This window comes from Mastigoproctus giganteus, chromosome 4 (assembly GCF_048544385.1).
Source record: "Mastigoproctus giganteus isolate SK-2022 chromosome 4, ASM4854438v1, whole genome shotgun sequence".
NCBI classification, from domain to species: domain Eukaryota; kingdom Metazoa; phylum Arthropoda; class Arachnida; order Uropygi; family Thelyphonidae; genus Mastigoproctus; species Mastigoproctus giganteus.
In genome coordinates, this window is record NC_143578.1 from 201,559,678 (window position 1) to 201,586,649 (window position 26,972).

Sequence of the window (26,972 nt, forward strand, 5' to 3'; positions counted from 1 at the left end):
TGTGCCTGGCGATTTTTTTATTTCTTAGTTTCATGGCTGCGATTTCCAGTTGAATTTTGGTGAGAGGGTCTTCTGCGAGGGTGGTGCTGTAGGCATCATTATCATGGCATAGTGTTATTTGCTCTGAGGTGGAAGGGACAAGATACTCCGGAAACATGGTGTTCAAGACATTACTTATAGAATCCTGCCACATTTTGGTATGTGTTCCCTGTGGTGTTTTAGTTACAGGGATAGCTTCTCCCTTGGGGAGTTTATTTGTTATCACTCTATAGACCACCCACCCCAGGGAGAATCATTTCCGGTTGTGGAGACAAAGTGCTCCCAGGAGCGTTGCTTTCGCTGTCGGATCAGGGCCATATATTGATTTCTTGTCTCGCGATAGTACTGTCTTAGTTCATCCACTTCCACGGCTGGCAGGATCTTCGTGCTCGCTGGAACAGTTTTCTCCTGTTTAGTTCATGTCTAAGTTGCTGTAGCTCCGGGCACCACCAGGGTACAGCTCCTGGGGTCTGCTTTTTGCTCTTGGAGTTGTTGGCTGCCACATTAATTAGGTTTACAACTGCTGTCTGGTGTTGGTCAGGGTCTAGTCCTTCCATTTGAAGGGTTTGAGCTGTACTATTCAGAAGCATCTGGAATAGTGACAATCTGCCTTCTCTAATGCAAATCTATGTTGGGTTTGCCTTGCCATTTGCTGCCTAATTATGGAGCGGTGAAGTTCAAATACGATGACCCTGTGGTCTGACGTAGTCCAGTTTTCCCTAACAGTCCACAAAGTGAGATGCTCAGCCAGAGATCTGGTGGCTACAGTGATATCAATAGTGGATTCCCACATCATACTGAAGAAAGTAGTAGGGTTGTTCGGCTGGTTTAAGTTTGTAAATGGGCTGTCTGCCAGATAATCTTCGGCATTGCCCGTTTCAAGTGCCACGTCTATCCGAAGTTTTGCTAAATCACGCCGGGGACTGACAGTTCACAACCGCTCCCACAATGATCCTGGCATTGGGGAGGTCAGTAAGAAGGTTGTGCAGATATCTGGTGACTGGCAAGATGTCCTCCCCCTTGGCAGCTGTACAGCGAGACCACATAGAATCCGCCCAGAGACGTGATAATATGGGCATATACGGCCCATGATGTGCAGTAGTTAGGAATTTTAATTATGGTAATATCCAGGTTTATTATAAGTATGCAGTCCCAGGGAGTTTCTCTGTTGTCCTGTACTATTTTGTATGTCAGGGGTATGCTTCGTCCTTTCCTTTTGGGAGGCAAGGCTTCGAGGCCTAGGGTCTGAATCCTCTGGTTTTGGAGTATCTTATTGGCATCCTCCTTAGTCTGCGTTTCAATTATGATGGCAATGTTTCGAGTTTTTCGCACGGACTTTATTTTTGTATCCTTGAAGTCTTCGGTCAGGTTTGTCACTACCAGGTTTCTAACTTGTTTGCTAGTACTGTGCTCATCTGCTGATGTCGGTCTAAGAATGACCAGGTGCAGCCTCAGCAGAAGGGTCTTGCATTTTATCTCCATGTCAGTAGTTGTAGCTTTCTCTTCGTTAGGTGGGGTCCTCAGCACTTGAGCGTATGTGGGAGCACGCTGTGGCATTTTGTTTTCCCCACAATCAATGTAAGCTTGTAGCTTAGCTATCACTCTTTCACTTTCTAGATGGGTTTCAGTTAATATTGCTTACATCTTGTTGAAGATCGTCAGAATTTGCACCCTAAATCTGGTGCTAACCCTGTTTGGGTGTTCCTTGCTCCAGTTAATCTTAAAACGACACTGGAGAGCCTATTGGCTCTCCAGTGCCATTTTAAGGAACAGTGTTTTTTCTTGTAGTGTACCTTCTAGCAGGGTGGGGGTCCAGTGGCTGGTCCTGCTGTTTCTCGTCGCTGGGGTCCTTTTGGGATGTGAAATTTTCCTGCGATTCCCTTGCCTCAGTCTGGGAACGCGTCTACCATTCTGACTTTGGAACCGTCACATTTCAGTTCTTCCTCTTTGTTTGGGGGTCCCCGGAACGGGGAGTCTTCTGCATTTTCCTGCTCATCCAATATTATTAGTCAATTTGATTGTGCTACTGGGTCATTGGATTTTTCAAATTTCCCCTCCATTTTGGTATATTCCGAATAACCAGATCAGTGCGAATTATGGGGATTTCTAGTTGTGCACGTAGGAGATCTCACAAAGTGCTGCAAAAAGAAACCTGCTACAAGGTCATAGCTATATTTGGCAGCTTTAAGTGTGCCAGTGAAGTTTTTGGCTATTCCCCACACGTGGCAGTGGGAATGCCCAAGAGTGAAGGTTGCACTGAGGGACTAATTTTGGAGGTCGCTGATCACAATGGTGGCATCGGCTTTCTCCTCATGGTAACAGAAGCTGAGAATGTCTTCTTCCACGTAAAGTTTATGTAGGTGGGGGGTAGGCACTAAACATATTTTAAACTGTTTCTGGAGCAGTTTTCTCAAACAAAAGTTGGGCCACTCTTACAGCCCACGTTTACACTAATGGGGGCAACCTCCCCAGTCAAGTGCCAGATAGGAACATGGCAACCGCATTTTCTTGGTGCACTCTATATATCTGTTGTCAGCCACATGGTGACCAGTGCAGTCTGACAACAAGGGAAATAGATACAAACGTTAATGTCCGGATCTAATCCCAATATAACTAAAAGTTTCTCACCTCTGGAGTCCTCTGATGAATATCTTCCTGTGATGACACAATTCAGGGTAATAACTACAGCAAAAACACATTTTAAAAGCACATACATTTTAGCAGAGTGATGAAACACGTGTCTGTACAGTAAGGCAGCCATAATGAATTCCCATTGCTTTGGATAATGGGATAATCACCTCCCTGTTCCTGCTAGCAAAATTCCTATATAGTAGACTCAAGTTTCCAGGATAGATGGTAAAAAACAAATCCCGGATAATCGATTTCCTGGTTAATCCTAAAATACAGAAGTCTCCAACATACGTAAGGGATACATTCCAAGACTTCTTACTTCATCAAGTTTTACGTAACTCGGGAATGACTAGTAACATATTGCTACTCTATTATTATTTACAAATCTGAATTCAGCATGATACTTGTCAATGTTTGACCATTTTCATACATTCTTATTAGTTTAATTTTCTGATCCAAATCGATCGCTTTCCTTGTTGGTAGATGTACCAGTACCGCTGGCACTTATTCTCTTAGTCAGCACATGATAACAGTCAAAATGAAATTTTCTGGAAAGAACTTCACAGGGTTAAGGCGAAAACTCACTATTATCACCCCACACGAGCTCACATTTTACTAAAGCAAATTTCTGGAGGTGAACAAAAAAAACAATAAAACAATTTGCACTTTCTGTTTTACTGGGCGTTTCTGTTAGCGCAATCTATTATAAATAGGTAGTAAACTCGATCTTATTGCATAAAAAAAAAACCATAAATAATTGTAAGAATCTTCTCTTTTTTTCCTATTGTTTTGCTTGTTACTCCGATCTCACTTGCGTGTGTTGTGATCATAGTTATTGATTGCTTATTATTATTTTTTTGTTGTTGCTTTATATTTTACAATCCTAAAGAAAAAAAAAAAAAAAAAAATTTGAGTGAAAACAAATTTACGTAAATCCATAGTTGCATAAGTTGGGGACTTACTGTATCGAAAAATGTTCAGCAACCTACATAAAAAATATGGCGATAGATAAAAAAAAACTTACCACACACTTAACTCGTGTCCAATGCAATGATTCCCTTTATTTTTTGCAAAGTCGATTTTAAATCGAATAGCTTCCCTTTATTTTTTTACAATGTCGCATATGGTTTGGTCACGAACATTATAATGGTTCATTAGAGATTTTACGGATGCACCGTTTTCAAACTTTTGAATAATTTCAAGTCTTTGTTTAACTGAAAGCGCAACTCTTTGCGTTTACCCATCATTTTCGCGATTTCTAAACGAAAAAAAAAAAAAATTTTTTTTCAAAAACACTGACATAAATAACAAAACAAAATTTGTCTTTTTGTGGTGCAACAGAACACGACAATCGACGCACTAAAAAAAACTAAACACATTTGGTCTCTTTGCCACTTCTTGTGGCTTATTTATGACTTGCAAAATCTGTTTATACCTATTCTAGTTATTACTTGAATTTGTGATTTCTGGTTGATTTTTTTTTTTTTTTTTTTTTTTTTTTTTGGGGTCTTGAAGGATCCCAGATCCGATTCCAGTAAATCAAGAGTCTGCTGTTTATTATTGACAAGACTCCATGACCTGCCTGGCAGCCTGTCTACACTGCTCAGCAAACTTCATATTTGACTGCACAATTACCCCCAGGTCTTTTTCACTTTCCTGAGTGTAGTACCACACAGTTAGTACATTTCTCTTCAGTTATTGCTACCCATATGCATCAATGTGAATCTTCAGCTGCCACTTCTCAGCCCATTTTTCCAACTTATCTAGATCCAGTTGGAGTAGCATACTGTCCTTACTGTAGTTAACAACACTGCCAACCTTTGTATCATCTGCAAACTTGGACACTAAAACTGATATAGCTTCATCAATATCATTGATATATATACAAAACAATGGGCCCAACACCAAACCCTGGAGAACTCCACTAATAACATTTGTCCACGTAGAGCAGTGTCCATTGATTACCACTCTCTGTTGTCTCCAAATTAAACATTCCTTTATCCATTGTAGCAACTTACCCTTAATGCCATACCTCTCCAATTTGTATAGCAGTCTTCCATGTGCAACAGTATCAAAAGTTTTCCTAAAATCCAAGTATATGATATCAAAATTGTTTTTTGCATTCAGTTCCTTTGTGACCACATCATAGTAAGCAATCAAATTGGTCAGACAAGACCTCAAATGACCTCAAGACCTATTCCTTAAATGCCTTTGACAAACCCATGCTGTGTCTTAACTATTACTGCAGTCTTGTCTAGATGATCCTGCAATGCTTCTTTAACTAGCGGCTCCATTGTTTTCCCAGGAACACAAGTTAAACTAACAGGTCTGTAGTTACTTGTGTCATCTTTTGAAACCCCTTTGTGAATTGGTGATACATGTACAAACCTCCAGTCCATGGGGACCTATCCCTGAGTCCAAGGAAGCTATCATAATTATGGCTAAGGGTTTGCTTACTTTCTTTGCTGCCTCCTTTAATATAACTGGATAGATCCCGTCCACCCCAGGTGACTTCCTTATGTTAAACTTCAACAATTTCTCCTCCACTTCGCTCTCAGTTATTACAAAATCATTTAGTTCCCTGTTAGTGTTTGATAAACTTCTGGCACTCCCCTCATTGAATAACTCCTTGTGTGAATTTAGATGCCAAATACTCATTCAGTTTATCAGCTACCTGAGAAAGATCATCAATAGTCAACTTCTAGAATATCCACAACCAATTCCTTAAATGCCGATCTCCAGGTAATTCTCCAGTGGGGCAAAGACAAATTAGTTGATTTCAATCCTTCTAAACCTGTCTTAGTCCTGTCTTATATCTCGCAAAAAGGATTCTTCTGCTCCTATGCTTATCTTTGGTGACACTCAAGATTTCTAGGCAAGATGATATATCTCTTTTGGGGATTTCCCTGACTTCTAATCTCTCTTGGCACAAGCAAATATTCTTCTGTCAAGCAATATTTTTAATATTACAAATATTGCTTGTGCTAAGCAAATATTACAACTATTGCTTCCTCTGTTCTAAAAAAACTTGGTTTTCTCTTTCGCTCTCAGCATTACTTTTCTTCCAAACAGCTATTCACTCTGTATAAACTGCAAATTTGCCCCATCATGGAATACTGTTCCCACAACTGGGGTTGGTGCCCCCAAAACCTCTCACAGGCTTCTAGATTCCATTCAGAAGACGGCAGTTAGGTTAATTAATGACTCATCTCTAACAGTCTCTCTCCACTTGCTATCTCATAGGCGTACTGTTTCTGCTGCATGCCTTTTCTACAGATACTTCCATGGGCACTGTTCTTCCGAACTGGCTTCGATAATTCCTGCACTGTTCTTCTGAACTGGCTTCGATAATTCCTGCTCTCTCTTTCAAAACAGTTCAAACACATGCTGCCACCAGCAACATCCATTTACTGTCCAACTTCAAACTCACATTACCACCTTTTCATCTTCCTTGTTTATTCATTCAACTGCTGTTTTCTGGAACAACCTCCCTTCATATGTATTTCCTGAAAATTACAGTCTACAGACGTTCAAGTCTAATGTCAACAAATCTTATTTCATCTCAACCTCCAACCCAAGCACGGTACTAAGTACTATAGGTTCTAATACTCTCGTCTCAGGTTTGGGGTTTTCATTTAAAAAAAAAAAAAAAAAACACTGATCAAGTGCTCACTGCTTTGGTTCAAAAGGATTTAGTTCTATTGAGGGATTCCACTGTCAGAGAAATTATTAATATTTATTGTAATAAGGAGTAGAATCAGAGTGTGTCTGCTGAGGGCAACAATTAATGTCACCAATAGATTTTCAGATTTTTTTGGGGAGAGGAGATAAAGAGCATTATTATTTATATAAGAACTAATGATAAATCCACACACAAATCGATGATTTGTTAGTTAGGTCAGAATGTGCATGTGACTCAATTTTTTTGTCCCGCAAAAATAGGGGCTATATGCCAAAAGCCCTGTGGATTAATTCAAGACTTGAGACAGCAAGGTTTCTGAGTGAAAATTATTTTTTTAATCAGCATGGCTCGCACTTGTAATAAAAGGAATCTATTTTGAACAGACAGGAGAGACAAAGTGGTGCACAGGTTTTTGCCAGTATTACTGAGGGTACCTTAAGAATTCAGAAAAACTGCTAGTTGGTGTGGGGGCAGGGGGGTACTATACTGTGTGTATCTGATTACATGGGCCAAAGTAACGATTCTACATGTCTCAAGAGTATTTGTTTGTTGCCAGAACAGCTTATTCTTGCCAGATGTTTTCAGGGAAGCAATATTTCAAATGAGTGGGAAATTAATGCTAGAGAAACAAGCTCAAGCTCAATTAAATCCAAGGGATTTGTTAGGGTATTATACTATACAGGAACACTTAGTTTTAACTGTTTAGTAATAGTTTCAGTAGTAACAGAGGCATATGATGCAAGAAAGCAAGCGTATGAGCTTATACAGCATCAGTCAAAAAAAAAAAAAAACGATTTCACACACCTCAATCAGATCACTTCACAGGAGCCTAGTCTCCAGCCGCTGCAATTTGCAGAACCTAAGTCTTTCTTTGTAAGAGGACCCCTTCGTTCCCCTAACCAATCCTGTTGGCCTTTTCTGTACACACTCAAGCAACTCTACATCCTTTCTAAAATGAGGCCTCCAGACCTGTACACAGTTCTCAAAGCAGGGCCTGACCATTGCCTTATATAAAGGAAAATCACCTTTTCCCCTGCTAGTAAAATTCCTGTATATCACTGACAACACCCCATGACCTGCTCTGGCTGCCTGTCTACATTGCTCAGAAAACTTCATATCTGACTGCACAATCACTCCCAGGTCTTTTTCATTTTCTACCACCTTAAGTATAGTACCACGCATTTGGTATGTTCCTCTGGGGTTACTTCTACCCATATGCAGTACTTTGCATTTGTCAATGTTAAACTTCAGTTTCCACTTCTCAGCCATCTGCCCAAATTTTCTAGATCCTGTTGCAGTAGCACACTGCCATTAACAACCCTGCCAAACTTTGTATCATCTGCAACTTCAACATTAAGTCTGATATTCACTGATAAATATACAACAGTGGGTCCAACACTGAACCCCGTGGGACTTCACTAATAACATTAGTCCACGAAGAGCAGGATCCACTGATTACCACTCTTGTCTTCTCCCACTCACCCACCCTTTTATCCATTGTAGCAACTTACCCTTAATACCATACTGCTCCAATTTGTACAGTAATCTTCCATGTGCAACAGCATCAAAAGCTTTCCTGAAATCCAAGTATATGATATCAAAATATTTTTTGCATCTAGTACTTTTGTAGCCACATCATAGTATCCAATCAAATTTGTTACACAAGACTTGCCTTTAATAAACCCATGCTGTGTCTGAATCATTACTGGAGTCTTGTCTAGATGATCCTGCAATGCATCCTTAACCAGTGACTCCATTATTTTACCCAGAACAGAAGTTAAACTAACTGGTCTGTAATTACTCATGTCACCCTTAGATTCCCACTTTGTGAATTGCAGATACATTTGCACATCTCCAGTCTGTGGGGACTTCCTTTGAGTCCAAGGATGCTCTCATAATTATGGCTAAGAGTTTGCTTAGTTCCTTTGCCACCTCCTTTAATATAACTGGATAGATCCCATAAACCCCAGGTGCATTTATGTTTAACTTCAAAAATTTCTCCACTTTGCACTCAGTCATCACAAAATCATTAACCACCCTATTACAGCTTGATAAACTTCTGGCATTTTCCTCCCTTAACAACTCAACCTGTGTGAATGTAGATGCAAAGTACTCGTTCAGATTATCAGCTATCTGAGCAGGATCATCAACAGTTTAACCATCAATATCAAGTGACCAATCTGATTCATCCCCTTCCTTTTGGAGTTTATATAAGTAAAGAAGTCCTTGCTGCTTTTCTTAGCATCCTTTGCCAAAGATTTCTTGTAAGCTGCCTTTGCTTGACTAATCTCCTTTGTGACTTGATTACAGACTAGCTTATACTGTATCTGCCATAGGCTTCTGTATCGCCTGATAATTTATATGCATTCCATGCATTTTTCTTCTCTGCCACAAGTCTCATTAGTTATACAGTATGAGTTATATGAGTTCATACAGTAATGTCAGAAGTATCATCAATAAAAAGAGTGACTTCACCCATTACTATTGTACAGTGGAACTTTGATTGCCCGTCACCCTATTTACCATCAGTCTCTATTAACCATCACTTCGCCGTAATGCACTGTTATCGGCACCATACGTCACTCAGTCTTTATTTACAATTCACTGTATACGGTTATACTTTAACCTTATTTCGTGTTTTAATAATTTTTATTTAGTAAATCTATTGAAATGACAGAGAAACATCAGCAAGTAGTGTTGGGATTATCACAAAAAATTGAAATAATCAATCATCTAAGAAAAGGTGAAAGTTCTAGAAATATAGCTTCGGTTTATCGAATAGGAAGAACAAAAGTAAATGATATAAAGCGTGATGCAGACAAAACCGAAAACCACACGTCGAAAATGGAAACCACTGACAGTAATGTTAAAAGTCGTAAAACAATTAAACTTGCTAAAAATGAACAATTGGATACTGCAACGTTTCAATGGTTTGTTCAAAAATGTAGCCAAAGAATTCCATTGTCAGGACCTATAATAATCGGAAAAGCCATTGACATCAATTAAACAACTAGGCAGAGATCCTTCATTCAAGACTAGCATTAGATGGCTGGACGAAGTTTTGCAATGGTATTCAACAGTTGTCGATCCAGGTAAGAAGCTAAGAGCAGATAGTGCAACAATTTCTGTTTATCGTGAAAAACTACAGAGGGAAATAGCTGACTGAAGTTTGGTTAAAGACCAAATATACAACTCCGATGATACTGACTTAACTGGAAGGCACTACCTCAAAAGACACTGGCCTCAATGAACATATGGCAATGGGATATAAGATGCAAAAAGACTGCATCACTAGATAGTATGTGCTAATGCCAGCAGAAGTCATAAATTGCCTTTGGTTGTTATAGGAAAACTAAAAAAGACTAGATCATTTAAAAATATTAATTTAAATTCAATACAGTGAGAATTGCCAGTGACAGTCAGTTCTAATTTTTTAATTTAAGTAGAGGTGGATATCAATATTCATTTTGGAATTTATTATATATGGTAAAACAAAAATTTATTACATTTTCTTTTTTATTTAATTAGTATTGATAATTATTTTGGATAATTATTATTGTTATATAATTATTAATATTGAAATTTTGAATCTGAAAGTTATTTTTTTATTATTATTATTATGAAACTTAAAAGTAATGCTAGTGATTTTATTTATATAAAAAGTTTCAATCACGGTAGGATAAAAATCGGTTCAGGGTGGGGAGATATGAATTTAAAAAAACAAATTCGGGCTCAGGTCACACTGGGCTGTATAGACTTCGGGCTCAGCTCAAGTCGGGCTGTCTAGACTTCAGGACAGGCCTGGTAAAAAAAAATATATATATAGGCCCGTGCAGACCACTAGCTCAAAGACACAACCAATACTGCATTACAAAAAAGACAGGGAGATGCTAGAACTTTTCTGTAAAGACCAAACATGGTTTTCTAACTTAAAGCTTCCTCATAAATAAAGTGGTAATACTGTAGCAGGTGATGAGTCACCTACCTCTAATATCGCCTAGAGACACTGGATCAGGCACTCTTCTGTGTAGTATGGTCTCCACACATCAACCCTTGCTTACTCCCAATATTCCAGGAGCAACATTTTTCATCTTGCAAATGGTGATATACCCAGGTTTACTAATGGTCCCATTGTGAAGGTACAAGCAGAAAATTTTGTTGCCAAAGAATGACCAGACGGCAAAAATTCAAGCCACTTAACTCACATCTGGACCTGAATATCACCATTTTTGATTCCAAGTAGCAACCATAGCAATCATCACTGAAGAATGTCCACAACAAACCTTTGGGACCAGGCAAAGGGACTGAGGAATTTATGGTGCTCAATGTGCAATAGGCACCTTTAGTCTAAAAAGCACACAACAGTGGTAGTATACTGCACGAGGGGAAGTTCAAAAGTTTCTCATCTCTCACAGAGGAATGCTGGAAAGTTGTGAAATCCATTTATTTGTCAACACAGTCCCCCCCACCTTAAGCACTTAAGCCAATACATTTTCTGGCAAAATCCACTGGCTTTCGTAACCCACTCAAATAAAATTCAGAAAATTCTGATTCAAACCAGTTGTTCACTGCATCCATCACAGAATTGTCACTTGAATTTCTTCCCTTTCAAGTCCTTTTTGATATTTGGAAAGAGAAAATAGTCCAATGGAGACAAATGCAGTGACTAAGGAGGATACTGCAATAATTCAAACCCACAGTCACAGTGTAGCCAGAGTCACAAAATGCAGAGTGCGCCAGTGCATTGTATTGACAGCAGATGATTCCTTTGTCTAATATTCCATGCCTCTTCAGCTTCTCACAAAAATGTCTCAGAAGGATAGAATAATACTTGGCATTGATAATGGTACCTTGTTCCAGGAAATTGACAATGATCACTCTTTCTGTATCCTAGAATACATATGAAATGACTTTCCCAGCAGACTTCTGCACTCAAAACCTTTTAGAAGGGTGAAGAAGAGAGATGTTCCACTGTTTTGATTAATACAGTACTACACCATATCAACTGTGTGGTACTACATTGACAGTGATAGAGAGTGAAAAGGACCTGGGGATAATTGTGCAAGCAGATATGAAGTTTTCTGAGCAGTGCAGATGGTCTGCAAGAGTAGCCTATGGTGTCTTGTCAATGATATATAGGAATTTTTTTAGCAGGGATAAGGAGGTGATTATCCCCTTGCATAAGGCAATGGTCAGGCTACACCTTGAGAACTGTATACAGGTCTGGAAGAATCATTTTAAGAAGGATGTAGAGCTGTTGGAACGAGTACAGAGAAGGACAACAAGATTAGTGAATGGAACGAAGAGTTGCTCTTACGAAGAAAGGCTTACATTTTGCAGATTACAGTGTCTGGAGACTAGGCACCTGCGAGGTGATCTGATTGAGGTGTATAAAGCCTTGAATGGTTTGAGCATGCTCAGTGCTGATGGGATTCTTCCTCTTGCTCAGAATAATCACCTGAGAAGGCATAAATTCAAATTGAGGAAAGACAGTTGTAGGATAGATGTGCAGAAGTTTGCCTTTAGCCAGCAGGTGGCTGATTGCTGGAACAAACTTCGATCTGTTGTTGTAGAAGTTGATAGCTTAAACAGGTTCAAGACAGAACTAGACAAACATTTGGAGGGAGTGGATGGGTGAAATGAGAAAGGGGTGTGTGTGTGTGTGTGTTTTTTTTTTTTTGGCTAATGCTATATAAGCTTGCTTTCTTGCATGTGCCCTTGCTAATGAGTCTTGCATGGCCCCCACCTGCCAGTCGCTTCTCCCCCAAGACTTTAATCTGTTCTCCAGGAAGAAGTCCGAGTCACTTCTCCCACCATTGTATTCACAACTGGAAAGAATCAAATAGACAACATTTTCATTAGTTCCTCAGTTTTAGGCCAAGCCTGGGTACTAGAAACTTTTTTTCAGTTACCATAAAGATCTATATTTGAGATACTACACTAATGACTACAAACCCTTCATCCTGCATGCCCAGCACTCAGTAGTTTACTGATTTTTTTATGTATTGCGCTGGCATTTGTGATTTCGGCATCATTAAATATGTAAAGCATATCTTACTTCTTGCATAACCACATTTACTAATTCTTATTATTCTCCAATATGTACTTGTGCATTCAGTGAATCTATAATATATTTTGTAAATAAATAACAATAGACAAGAAACCATTTTATATAATAATTCAATCATAAAACAAACATTAACTTTCCAATGGCAACAGCAGCAACTGTGTGACAAGAGAATCAAACTTGTTTAGGCAATGCTGAAACCTATCTAACCCTTTTCACAAACAATTCTGAATAAACTATGTATCACTCCCAAAACTACTAAAGTCATAATTAGGAAGATAAAGTTATAATGTCAAACAAGTGATCAGAAACTAACATGCAATAAATATTTTGGTGAGTGTGGGGGTCCTCTCAGACCAGATACCACTGCTGCAGGGTTAAACATCAACCTCAGTAACATGTGGCAAGGATTGAATATGCACTACGGAAACTGCATTTTCATGTAATGTGAATATAAAGAAATTTCCTTTAAATGGATAAATAAATCCATTTTGAATGGACTGAGCATGCTCAATGCTGATGGCATTCTTCCTCGTGTTCAGACTACACACATGAAGGAGCATAAATTCAAACTGAAGAAGGATGCTTGCAAAACAAAAGTTTTCTTTCAGCCAGCAAGTAGTTGATTGTGGGAATAAATCTTTTTGTTATCATTATTAGCCATATGGTGCAAGGAAGCCTGAAGCTTATGCTGCACCAGCAAAAAAAAAATTCCCGAGTTATCCTGAGAGTGAGAGAGAGAGAGAGAGAGAGAGAGACAAATGGAAGTAGACAGTTTGGATAAATTCAAGGAAGAACTAGACAAGTTATTAGAGTGGGTGGACCAGCAATGCGAGTTTTTTTTTTTTTTTTTTTTGCTAATGCTGTATAAGCTTGCTCTCTTGAATCTTTTGCTACTATTACTAAAACAGTGACAAACAAAAATTAGGATTCCTTAACGCAATTTTTCATACTGTGCCTTGTTTAACACCCTTCACTGTTAACAACAGCTTCATTAAATATAGCTGATTACATAATAAAATTATATTTTAGTTTTAGCACTGCTTTCATGAACATCAGAGGTTCACAGAAATTATTTTTATCAGTCTTTTATAATTCCTAAATTAACGTTTCGAATTACTAATTACGTTTAATATGCTTTATATAAAATTTAATCTATATTTTAAATGTTGCATCCTCCATGTAATCACTCAAGGCCTATTTTTTAGAACAACTCTACTACTTTCTGATCATACTTTACATTAATATGTGGTATTATTCAAATACATTAATATCTGGATAACCTCTCTACCACCTTGCGCGAAATCCTCTTTTTTTTTCCCCCCCTTTAATATATATATATATATATATATATATATATATATATATATATCCCAAAAGTATTTTTCAACTAGGGTATAGTATACACTGTTGGAAGACGGTGTGGAAGTGTTTCAGCAGCTGTTTAAAAAAAGCTTATGCCTTTAACGTTATGGTATAATTAAACTTTCAGAAGTTAGGATACGAAATGATTAAAGAGCACTAAGTTAAGAAACACCGCCCTGAACGACATGAAAATGCCTAAGATACCTCTCACACAAAAAGCTGATAAACAATAAAATATAATCTATAATGAAAGAAACATGAGTACATCATTCATAATGAAATAGATATAGACAATGAGGAAACTTGCTTTATATCGGCACAATACGAGGCAGATCACCACTAATCGTAATATACTACAGAAATACAAAAATCAAGAACCGTTCATGTTTTCACAACCTTTGGAAATAATTCGCGTCTGCTGGTAATTATAGCAACCAACTGCGCCACCTATCAAGCATAAATACTGCAACTCCACTGTGTTATAATTTTTACAAAAAGTTTCTTCATGCCTTTATACCGGTGGTCTCTCAAACTTTTTTGGTCGCACACCCTTATTTTACTTAAGAACTGGCGCGTACCCCGAAATAAAAAATTACATATACAAGTAATTTTTTTTAATTATAAATCATTTACATGGAAGGCATTATATCTAATTTTAAAAGGTCACAAATAAAAAAAAAAAAAATACAAAACAAAATTAAATTGAAGTTCAAGCACAAAATTATATGAAATCATTAACGTAACAAATGTAGTAAATGTAATGTAATGCTATTTGTTTTCTTTATAAGTAATTTACACGGTATGCATTATATCTTGAATCACATATAATTTGAAAAGATCACAATATAATTCGATGCAGAAATACAAAACAAAATTGAAATTAAAGTACAAAGTGGTATAAATCAAATCAAGAGCAATTTTTTAGTGAGAATAATGTGCTTAATATTTTTCATTATTGCTGTGTATCTTGATTTCATATTTTGGGAGACAACTACCCGAAGATCTGGTTCCAAGTTAAGTTTATTTCTAAACGTGATTTTAATAATAGTCATTGCAGAGAAAGTCACCTCACATAGGTATGTTGATCCAAATAGAAGGATTGCATCGCTCGCTCTACTTACCAATCATCCGCGTACCCCAGTTTGGAGACCACTGCACTATACAAGTGCAACGAGAATTTTTTTTTTTATGGGTGCAGCTTCATAAAGGATACCCGTGCAAAAAAATAAATAAATAAATAAAATAAAAAATAACTATTATTCTATTTTATAATATAAAGGAATTTTTTTAATTTATTTGGTCTTTAATTATTTTCAAAATCATTAATTTTGAAATGCAACTTACACATCATCAGCCAAAAATAAATAAATAAATAAATAAAAATATACAAAAATTCTCATTCCTTAAATTTATTCAAGCTATTAACTTCTACAAAAATTCAAGTCTAATGTCAACAAATATCTTCTTTCGTCTTCTCAACCTCCAACCCATGCGCGGTACTAAGTACTATAGGTTCTAATACCTCTCGTGTTTGGGATTTTTATAAAAAAAAAAAAAAAAAAAAAAACACCAGATGGAAGTTTCTTCAAACAATCAAAAAGTGGCCTAGGCTGCCTGACCATTGCCTTATACGACAGGACAAAAAAAAAATCTGTCATATTAAAGACACACAGGAGCTAACTTTTATGCCCATGTGTATTATTTTCATAAATTTCTTGTGTTCTCCGCACCCCCAGGGGCTCACATCTGGTGGGCATGGACCTGGCACACCCAGTGTCCTGAGCTGGATATCATCATTCTTCTCTCTCTCTCTCTCTCTCTCTCTCTCTCTCTCTCTCTCTCTCTCTCTCTCTCTCTCTCTCTCTCTTAGGTCAACTCAGAAATTTTTTTGGCTTATGCAGCATCATAAGCCTGAGGCTTCCTTGCTCCATATGACTAATAATAATAATAATAATAATAATACCCACACGTAGTTATGTAAATAATACACGGTGGAAAAGGCCCGGGTTCGAATCCCGTCGATGACGCAAAAAACTTTAATGGGCTTTTTTCACTCCGTGGCTGAGTCAGTCGGTCTGAAGTGTAGACCCAGAAAAACAGAAAAATCGACCAGAGAACACCCACACAATTTACAGATACAATACACAGATATACCAGGTCCCTGAGCTCGGATCGATCCAAACAGAAAAGAGAAAAATTAGAACGTTAGATAAAGAATAAAGATTGTGTCATGATCAGTGACAGATTAATAAACATGCACAAGTAGCCTTGAGGACTTGAGGACCTCCCCAACTCGTAGGTTGGTTTATACAAACAGTGTAATTAAAAGCAAAAACGAATAAATAAATACAGCGAAATATTTCTTTTTTTATCTATTTTTCTTATTTAAAGATTTGAAAATAGATGATAAGTAATGCTTGACGTTATTTCAGGCGCATTAGCAACTTAGGCCATATTGCGCCGTATTATTATGTCTGTAAATTGCGTGTGTCCTGTGGTAATTTTCCTGTTTGCTATATGAAAATGCCAATTTTTCGTCTAGAAAAATTGGAAAAATGTTTGTTAGACGAAATAAAAGAATCGGTGTTGCACTCGCCTGAGACCAACTAATTCAGCCACGTTGTAAAAAAGGTCCATAAAAATTCCTCCCATTATCGATGAGATTCTAACTCAAATCTTTTCTACCCTGTAGGGTGATTAGCCATTTACCAACTGTGCTGCCCACGAAAGCAGATAAGTAATGCAATGATCTCTGTATTTCAACGTCTGATTTGGCAATTTATTTGGTTCATGCATTATTCGTCTGGTGTTCGTTTGACTTCTGCATGTTAAAGCACAGAACCTTATTGACTGACCAGAGAATCTATATCCACCATTGTTGAGGACCCAACCTCGTGGTGAGAAGCCACTAGGAGTACTTAAGCCCCAGTTGAACAGATTTCGCATCCCTTAAACGTGTATTTTGTCTGTACATTGTTCAGGGTTGCAGATCGTCTATAAATTTACACAAGTTTTCTGAGCAGTGCAACAGGCTGCTAGAGTAGGTCATTAGGTCTTGTCAATGATATAAAAGAATTTTGCTAGCAGGGATGAAGAGGTGATTATCCCCATGTATAAGGAAATGGTCAGGCCAAACCTTGAGTACTGCGTACAGGTCTGGAGGTCTCATTTTAGGAAGGATGTAGAGTTGCTAGAACAAGTACAGAGAAGAGTAACAAGACTGGTGAGGGGGAATAAAGGGATGCTCTTACCAAGAAAGGCTTAAGTACTGCAACTTACAGCGTCTGGCGATTAGGCACCTACGAGATTAGGGAGCTTGAATAATAATTAATCGGTTGTATCTCCCTTGTCTAAATAAACGATTATAGATCGTAGTTTATAATCGTTATTTAGACAAAATCGTAGATCTTGTCTAAATAACGATTTCAACATTATTGTAATTCTTTTGTTGTTTGTTTTTTTGTTGCTGCCACCTATAGGAATGCATACTTGCTGTCAATTTATTGTTCTCCTGCACTTGATTTAGAACCAATGTTCAATTATTTAGACAATGCATTAAGATTATTAAATTCTAAAGTTATAATATGTGGAGACTTTAATGTAAAATCAGTTACTTAGCACATACCCTGCAATGATGCTCGCAGTTTGCTTGCTGAAGCCTTTATTTCACCATGACCTTGTTATTATTAATAAGCTAAATACGTCCCAGACACTCACTAATTCCTTGGGCCAGACCAATATTGACTTAACTCTCTATAACAGCACCTTACATCTCCTCAGGAGAGGTAATTGAAAATTAGATTCCTCTGGTCACCGAGTCATGGTTTTTCATATTTCCAATCTTTCTAATGTTTCTATTCCTCCTCTTAATAAAATTAGATGATGCTGCTTAATAAAGGTTAAATGGGATTTAATTATGTCTGCTCTATACCATGTTTTTTAAATTATGTTCAAAAAATGCAAGGTTTACATGCTTTAGAACTAGTTTTTTATGTTCAGAACTTAATTACAAAAGCTACAAATCTTTCAGATGAAAAGACAGTTAAAAGAAATAAATTAACCCCTGGTGGAACAGCGAGCTAACTAGTGCTAGCCGGGCTGTGCATGAAGCCCATAGAAGATACCAGAGACTACACAGTTCTTGACCTCAGAAAGATGTCCAGCAAACGAGAAATACCTACATGAAACTAAAGCGTCAGTACATTAAAGTCATTGTTAGGTCCAAATCTTTTCCATGAATATGGGAATAAAGATCCATGGGGTATATTATATAAATTGGCTAGAAATAAACTAAATTCGCAAGTTATTTATAACATTGTTGTTACAAATAACTTGAATCTTTCACTTGGAGTGAATCTGTTAATAATATTTTAAACACCGGATAATCTAAAATTACTTACCTGTACATAAATCTACCAGAAATAAAATTTCCGAATTTCATATAATTCGGAAATATTAGTCTTACAGTTTTCTAGATTTTAACTTGACGCTTCTATTGCCAGGAAAAATTCTAAAAAATGTCCTGGTGAGGACACGACAGAAGGTTTATTCATTACTAAAATGTATTCCAGGTTCCTAAGTTCTTTGTTATTTTTTAATAGTTGATTTAATCGCTTATTTCCTCTTGCTTGGAAATCTGCTCTTTTAAAGATACTGATAAAACCCGGTAAACCAGTAGATAATCCGAGATTATATATGAACTCGGATTATCCACTGGTTTACCATTTTTCTTGTTAATTTGAGAAAAATTTAAGAGAGATTAATTTCATAACGTATCCGGCTCCACTCGAAGAAAGTAACAGCTATGTCACAAACCAATATGGTTTTCGAGCTGGTGTTGGCTCTGAAGAGACTATAGTTGATCTTAAAATTCTTTTCGTCTACTGAATTTGACACTGGCTATCGTTGTAGACTTTGAGGGCGCTTTCGACTCCCTTTCGTGGGAGAGCCCCCTCGAATGGCTTTGTCTTTTCAATTGTCCATATAATTTGTTTCAATCATCATGGATTATTTTTCTGAAAGATTCATAACTTCAAAACGTTGCTTCAGATTTCCATCGGTCAATAGACAGGTCTTTCGGGGATGCATGCAAGGATCGATTTTAGGCACGCTTTAATGAATTTGATTCTAAACCAATGGCTTCAAAAACAATATGATGATTATATGGCTCTTACTTATGCAGATGACCTTACTCTTATTTTTGGCAACTCTGGATCGCAAATTGAAATTAAGGATAAGATTGTTTTACTGGATCTGTATGACTGAGCTATTTCGAATAATTTAAAATTCCATCTTCTAAAACTTCTATAATGGTGTTTAAAGGTTCCTTTTCCCACACCAGGCAAAATTTAAACAAAATTAATGAACGTTCTATTCCTACAGTCGCAACAAAAAAAATATTTAAATATAACACTGACTGTCGACTTAAATTTTATCCCCAACTTTCTTATTTATTTAAGTCAAAAGCTACAGGTTACCTTATTAGATCGCGGCAGGATTTGGGTTTAAAACGGACAACATTACATATATGCACAGCGTATAGCCCTACACGTCCAAATTTAAAATACACCAAAAATTTTCGCCCAACCTTTTAGGCACTTTAGAAACAGGCTTTCAGCGTCAAACCCCATATTAGTGATTTAATGTAAGTGATTTAAAATCAACCGCGGTCGTTCCAATTTTATTTTAGGTCCTAGCCACTAAAATCCCAGGAAAGTAAGTGGCAGGACCTGCCAGAGTACAATTGACTCAATGGTAACACCCGGCTAGCCTCCACGTGGCGAGGTATGGGCAACGTCTGGTCCCATTAGGGGCCTGGCGGCCAATAAGCCGGATAAACAATGAACAATGGGCACAACATATAACACTACTCATGACCCACACACTTCTAAATCTCTGGCTTTGACAGGGTACTGTCACCGATACATAGAACATTCGCGGAGATGGGAGAAATCCCAGGAGCCGCTAGACCCTCAATACCTCATACCTCATACTTGGTATCATCGTACCAAGCTCCTTACTTTCCAATCCAAGCTCTGTTCAATACAGAGTATTTATCTTCTTGTTATTACCAGAATCTGTAGGACAGCGTCTGCTCCTGTTCTACTGGTTCTCTCTGGTCTCCTTCCCCGCATGTCTTTTTTAATTTTTATATCATCATATAAGGAAAAATCAAGCTGTTGAATTTCAGGAGATCTCTGTCAACCACGCTGATCATCCAAAGGTAGCAAAAAACCAGGGTGATGGAAAATTTTAATTCACAGTTGCAATTTTGTTGGTATGATTCTTTAAAAGGACGTATTACTCACAAATTTATTCCTGATATCGCATTTCTAAATACGCTGGTGTGCAAAACTTAAGGACCAACACTATTTCTAAAGGTTACAACCACAAAATCAAACGAAACAGCCTGTGGCGATTTGCATAACTGTACCCGTTCAGTAGAAAGCTGGTGCATGCAAAAATTTGAATCGTGATGAGAGGGCTCACATAAACAGATAAGAGCAGCAGTTCAGCAGTTATGTGCAAATTATCGAATGGTGAACACGATTGTTACAGACTTACAGACGTTCGATTGGTTTCATACAGTGCTACAGACAACGAAATGGCCAGTAGACAGCATCTGGATGATTTTACCCGGGGTCGAATAATTGGGGAGCTCGAGGACGTTCGAAGTGCGAGGAGTGTGGCTGCAGAGTTCGGTATCGTCCATAGCATCGTCTCACGTGCGTGGTCGGCCTTCAGAACGACAGGTACAGCTGTTCGAAAGACCAGTGGTTGTCGTCCACGAAAAACAACGCCCAATGATGACCGTTATATACTCCTACAGGCCAAGAGGGACTGATGCCAGACAGCGGAATCCATTGAAACCAGCTGAACTGGAGCACAGGACGCAGGATATCGCAGTTTACTGCGGTCAGGCGAATCCACAAAGGTGGATTGTTTGCCCGACGGCCAGTACACTGTGTCCCGTTAACATCTGCCCGTCGGCGACACAATGGGGTAAGGTACTCTTTACTGATGAGAGTAGGTTCAGTCACAGCAGCGATTCTGGACGTCAGCTAATCTGGCGAGAGGTTGGCACACGGTATCACCCCGAAAACATCACTGAAAGGGATCGATATGGCGGTCGAGGTGTTTTCGTTGGGGAAGCGTTATCTTAGATGGACGTACACAACTCCAGATACTGGAAGGCGGTACTGTAACCGGTGCACGCTACTGTACTGAGGTAATCCTTCCCCATGTGCATCTCTGTTCAGTGGTGCCATTGCCCCGAGTTCGTGTTTATGGATGATAACGCCACACCCCATCGCACTGCAGCTGTTAATATGCTTTTGAAAAGTGAGTACATTGTTCGTATGGATTGGCCTGTCCGTTCTACGATCTAAATCCCATCGAACACACATGATACGCTCTGGGGAGACGCCTAGCGGCACGTCCACACTCACCAGAAAATGTTCACCAGCTGAGGATGGTGCTGACAGAGGAACGTACGATGTTACCGCAAAAACTTATCAACAACATTGTTCTAAGTATGGACAGGCGGTGCAAAGCCTGCCTCGACATTAGGGGTGACCATATCTCCTACTGAGGATCACCTCTTCCCTTTGTTCCATCTTTGGCAGGGATGCATCCATATCATGACAGCCAGTGCTATGTTGCCATTTTTGAATAAAATCCCTCTGTACCGTTTTGTTTCCGTTGTTGTGTCGGTGTTGTTTCCTTCATCATTTCTGTAACTCACGAGGTTCCTTTAGTATGCTTTTCCCATATCACAGGCCACTCCTATCAGAAGCTACAGGTGAAAACCTGACTGGTCTTTAAGTTTTGCACATCAGTGTAAGACCAACTTAAAATGGTTTACACCAAGTGTGTGTTGCCGTTTCCTCCTGTCGAGCTGATGATAAATGCGAAATTTGTCTTCTTTAATTTATCAATTACGGGTCTTTACCGCTGTGGTCAGTTGTTGTTGTAGTAGGATTTTAGGAGCATCAGCGACCATATTACTCCGTGTATACTGTTTGTAAATTGCGAGCGTTCTTAGGTTGATTTTCCGTTTGTTTGCTGGACCAAAAATCACAGTTTCTGGGACTTTTTCGCCCTCCTTATCATTCCACCCTCCAATCCAGCGTGTTCCCGACGTGGGTGGGGGTCGTGGCTCGCCACTATCCCCACCTTCGGTTCTCGCATACAGGCGGGTGGGGTGGAGTGGAAGGAGCAAAAATCAGAAATACGCCCTCTGCTAGAGTGCACTGCACCCAGGGGCGCGTTATATCCTCATGGGGCCCCGAGGCAAAATGGCATTTGGTGGCCCATGTAAAGAAAAACTAATAAAGAACATTTTCAATTTCATTTTATTGTGACAACAAAAAAAAAAATTATATGACATGAGAAAAATATCTAATTCAAAAATAATATATTTTTTGTATTTAAAGTAGTCCATATAAAATAGTATTTTTATACTACTTTATATGGACTTTTCGTGCTTTTTGGGGTGAGAAATTGTATATGAGTTCATTGTAATCAATCCTGTTTGTGATATCATTCTCAATACAAATTATTGCCAAATTACTTAATTTTTCTTGTCCAAGTGAATTTCTAATATAATTCTTAACTCTTTTAAGCACAGAGAACAATCGTTCTGCGTTCGAAACAGGAATTGACAAAAATATTTTTAAAATGATGTTGACATTAGGAAAAGTTGATATCAGTCCTCTTTGAATTGCTTCCTACATTAAAAAGGTTAATGTAAATTTTAATTTTTGCAAAATGTATAAAATGCGTTAATTCTTTAAAAACATTAGCGTCAATGTCATCTGAATAAGTATTTATTAAATTACAGTGGCGGACAAAAAAATTGCATCACTTGCGAATTTTGCAAATAATGTGTTTTGCGCTGCACTGTGGGTTGCAGAAATGTTCGAAAAGCATTTGTTAGATGGGATATATATCTCTGAGTATGAAATCCAATAAAAAGACTCCACCTGATATACCTAATTACCATAAATATCTTCCCAAAGGGTAAAATACATAATTAATGTAAATGGCAATCATGACAATCAAACATACATTTCATTTCATTTATGTGTACAAACTGAAATGACAAGTTAACGTAATAGTATTATGTACCGTAAATCAGCAAAATAAGTCCTCAATATTTTGTTGTTCCTCCTCGAGCTGCAATTACAGCCTTGCAACGATCTGGCATAGAGTTAATCAACTTCTGGATATACGGTTGCCTAATTTCGTGGTACCATACCCTTACAATGCTCTTCTGCAGCTGAATCTTACTTGTTGGCTTCTTCTGACCAATTTTAGACGACATTATTTACCAGCAATTTTCAATAAGGTTCAAACGTGGACTGTTGCCAGGCCCGTCCAACACTGTAATGCCAGCATTTCTGAGGTATGACTGCACCTTAAGGGAGAAAAACAAGGGAAAATATTGGTGTAAACATGTACTCTTGTGAGAAAAGAAGACAAACTCAGCATTAAATCTAAATAGCATAAAACTTACCAATTTTGCTGTTGGCAAGGTGCTGAGTCCTGTTGAAAAATGCAGTTTTGGACGTCTGTGTGGTGATCCTTAATAACGGATTTCAGGCACTCCTCCAAGGTAGCAGTGTAGGTTTCTGCATTCACCGTTCCGTTAATAAACTTAATTCGCCCCACCCTTTTGCTTGTTATGCATCTCCAGACCATCTGACCGGTAGGGAACTTTACAGTCGGTGTTATGCAGTCAGGATGGTATGCCTCTGATTTTCGTCTTCTGACATATCGCTTCCCATCCAAGCTGCAGGTTGAATTTTGTCTGCGCCTGTAGCACAGTGGTATCGTCACCGTCCACCCCACACCGGGTGGAAAAACCCCAGGTTTGAATCCTGTGAATGACGCGAGGAACTTAAGTGGGCTTTTTTTTCACTCCGTGGCCGAGTTAGTCAGTCTCAGGCGTAGATAGCAAGTACGAAATAACCTCAGAAACTGGGATTATTTCGTCCATAAGCAGGCAAATCGACCAGAGAACACACACCCAATTTACAGACAAAATAAATATATGGGTAGATGTAATCATTTACGGGGAACCCTAATATCATAATTTTTTGCAGGTTGAATTTCGATTCGTCAGAAAAGATGACAGTGTTCCATTGCCCTTTTGTCCATGAAAGATGCGTTTTAACCCAAGCAAGTCGCTTCTTCCTCATTTGTTGCATTAACAAAGGCTTCTTCTTGGATATGCATGCAGACCACATGCCGAAAGCCGTATTTGGATAGTTGGTGTACTTGTTTCAACACCATCTCAAAGTCCAGTTTCAGATCAGGAGCACTAGCATGGCGACTACGAAGTTTCATATATCAATCTTGGGAAGGCGTAGTCACTCTCTTACGGCCTGGTCCAGGTCTTCACTTCCCATCACCGGATTCACTCTTTAATTTCAGCACCCGGGATACTGTTCACTGGGGGCAGCCAATTTTATCAGTGAAAGCATGCTGTTGCTCTATCCCCTTCCTGGGATAGAGCAACAGCTACACTTTTTTTTCTTAGTGTCAACTGAACATATGGTGCCATGCTTACACTCTGCAAAACAGGATACTAATGAGCGTGTATACCCTTCCAACGCCGTATTTATAGAAACGGCTGATGCAATACCTTGCAATTACTGTCTGATGCAATATAAGCGTTATCTGACGCTTATACCTTTTCTTTGCGACAAACAAAATGACTGTAATCAAACAATATCTTATACGTTTCACTACAAATGTTACTTTTTTAAGATGATGCAGTTTTTTTGTCCCCCACTGTATATAATGACAATGATTTTAAAAGATTTACAGCATGTTGTAAATTGGAATCTTTATTTTGAAGATTTTCAAATTCGTTCTCAAAAATATTTTTCTCTTCCACTTTCAATTATTATCATAGCCTGTGAGAAGCTTTAGCTGCATTTCGCTGCTAGTTCCAGATAAGCGGTCACCTGCATTCTACGTGGGAACACCCTTAAGTATAAGGATGTCAGGGACGCTGGTTCCATACAAGGAAGTCCTCACTTTTTCAATTAACACAACTGTTTAATGAAGAACTAAATATAAAATTTCACCAAAATCGGTAAGACCATTTTTGAAGAAAACGTAATTTTCAAATTAATCTTCAAGTTCATTGATCTTCAGGTAGAAAGTCAGTTTTCGATAAAAATCACTTAAAATATTAGTAAAACACAGCAATGAGTTTTTCAAACAATGATTTTGGAGCCGTTCTCTGATCGGGGACCTTAGGCAGATGTCTTTTTTTTGTCTATTGGATAACGCGCCCCAACTGTTCTGCCGAGGCGGTGTGATTGTCGCTAGAGCATTCTGCGCTAGCGATGAGTTTGGGGCCTCGCGAGAGCACACCGAATGTCCCGCGACGCTCCTGCGTTTGACGTTCAAGTCGATTTTTCATCCCGCATAAGGAGATAGCACTTTTGGGAAAATACCTACAAGCAAGATGGCGGTATCGGCTTTTCTTCCCGCTATCAAAAGAGCGATGGAATTTCTAAGTTTAAGGACCACAAGAAAGATTTTTTCAGCTTTTCATCCCCCTCATAAGGTGCTAGCACTTTTGCGACAAATACCTACAAACAAGATGGCGATTTATTTTCATTTTATTATTTTATTTTAATTTGCTCGCTAGATGTTGTTACAGCCTATATTCAAACCAATCAGAAATCGTAAACACAAGTCTGTAATCAGTTTGAATTTCTTCAAACTGTCACCTCTTCAGTTGTCTGCATTGGCAAATTGTTTCAGTTATCAACTTTCACTTACTTATTCACTTACTACCAGCTAATCTTACCTAAACTCCTGAACATAGGAAAAAACGCTGTTTGAGTTTAAAATTTCAGCGGTAAAACTGGTTCTGCATAGGGAAAAAACATGTGTTTTTCCCCCTCCTCAAATTGACAACTAATCAGTTTGACTTTGAATTTCTTCAAACTCTTACCCCTTCAACTATCTGCAGTGCCAAATTGTTTCAGTTATCAACAACTTACTGTCTAAAAGAAAACTCCATACTAGCCAATCTTGTGTTGTGAAAAAACTTATCAGTTTTCAAAAGTCGAGAAAATAAAGATCGAATTTTGACGATTAAGACTATGCATCCGTGTTCGATACCCACTAGCGTTCGGGAACACGCTTGACTGGAGGATGGGGTGGTAAGGAGGAAGGCGAGAAAGTTGGAAAAATACGGTGATTTTGCCTTTTGTTAATTGGGATTATAGTGGTCTTAGACATAGAAAGTGAATATCGCTGAACGACTGACACATCTTATCCGGCCAACAACTGTACATCGTTGATTCAAACCAATTTTCACCTCAATGGTTGTTCAGTCATGCAAGACTATTGCCAAGTACACGCATTGGATTCCTTGACAGAAATGTGGCTCTGATCCTGCCATATTTTTGATTTCAGAACACTCATGCATAATGACTTTAGGTTGTGATTTTCTGTTCGACTTTGAGGAGGGAGAGATACTGTTATACTGGGGGGGGAGGTTTATATACTTCTTGCTTGCTTATTAATTACTTACTTTCGTTCGGACTTCTCTGGACAACACATCTGTATGGCGGGACACTTTCCTTCCTTAATCATTTGTTCAATGATAACCCCAGTATACTCATGTGATTGTCTAGTGGTTTTTCATATTAGGACAATGATCTCGGCCCTCGGTAAACTATTCAAGGGAATAGGAACTGCAGCTTCGATCAGGCGTTGTGAAAATACTCAAACTCTGTCCAGTTATAGGTAGAAATTCGAGTACCCGCGGTATCAGTTCTATTATATAATTCTTTGCTTACTCATTCGTGTGAATAGAGGATAGGCCTGAGGCATATGTTTAAAACAAAATATAGTTTAATATACTCCACTATAGAATTGATACATGTATGAAAACTACTGCCCTAGCGGCAGTGACAAGCAAATCCTAAATCATTTGGTTACAATAATATAAACTGACTTTATGGAAGTATTTAAGAGTTCTTAGCATTTATTGATGTTTTGGAAATTAATGGGTTCTTCACATAGGTGTTCTTCGTGTGGATACTTCATCTCAGGCAAGGACTAGCATATGACATAATGGTTGTACAAACATGATGGGGTCAATACTAAAAGTACTGCACTATTTAGGATAGCATGCTTAAGATACATCATTTACCT

The 26,972-nt window shown here is 38.3% G+C and overlaps 1 protein-coding gene across 1 annotated transcript in view; it reads right to left on the bottom strand.

The window, feature by feature from the left end:
* Positions 1 to 14,193, bottom strand: part of Ctl2 (Choline transporter-like 2) — a 387,011-nt gene extending 372,818 nt beyond the window's left edge. Inside the window, exon 1 of the mRNA XM_090371991.1 lies at positions 14,092 to 14,193. The gene's annotated coding sequence lies outside the window, so the exon portion shown is untranslated. The remainder of the gene's footprint in view (positions 1 to 14,091) is intronic.
* Between the last annotated feature and the right edge of the window lie 12,779 nt (positions 14,194 to 26,972).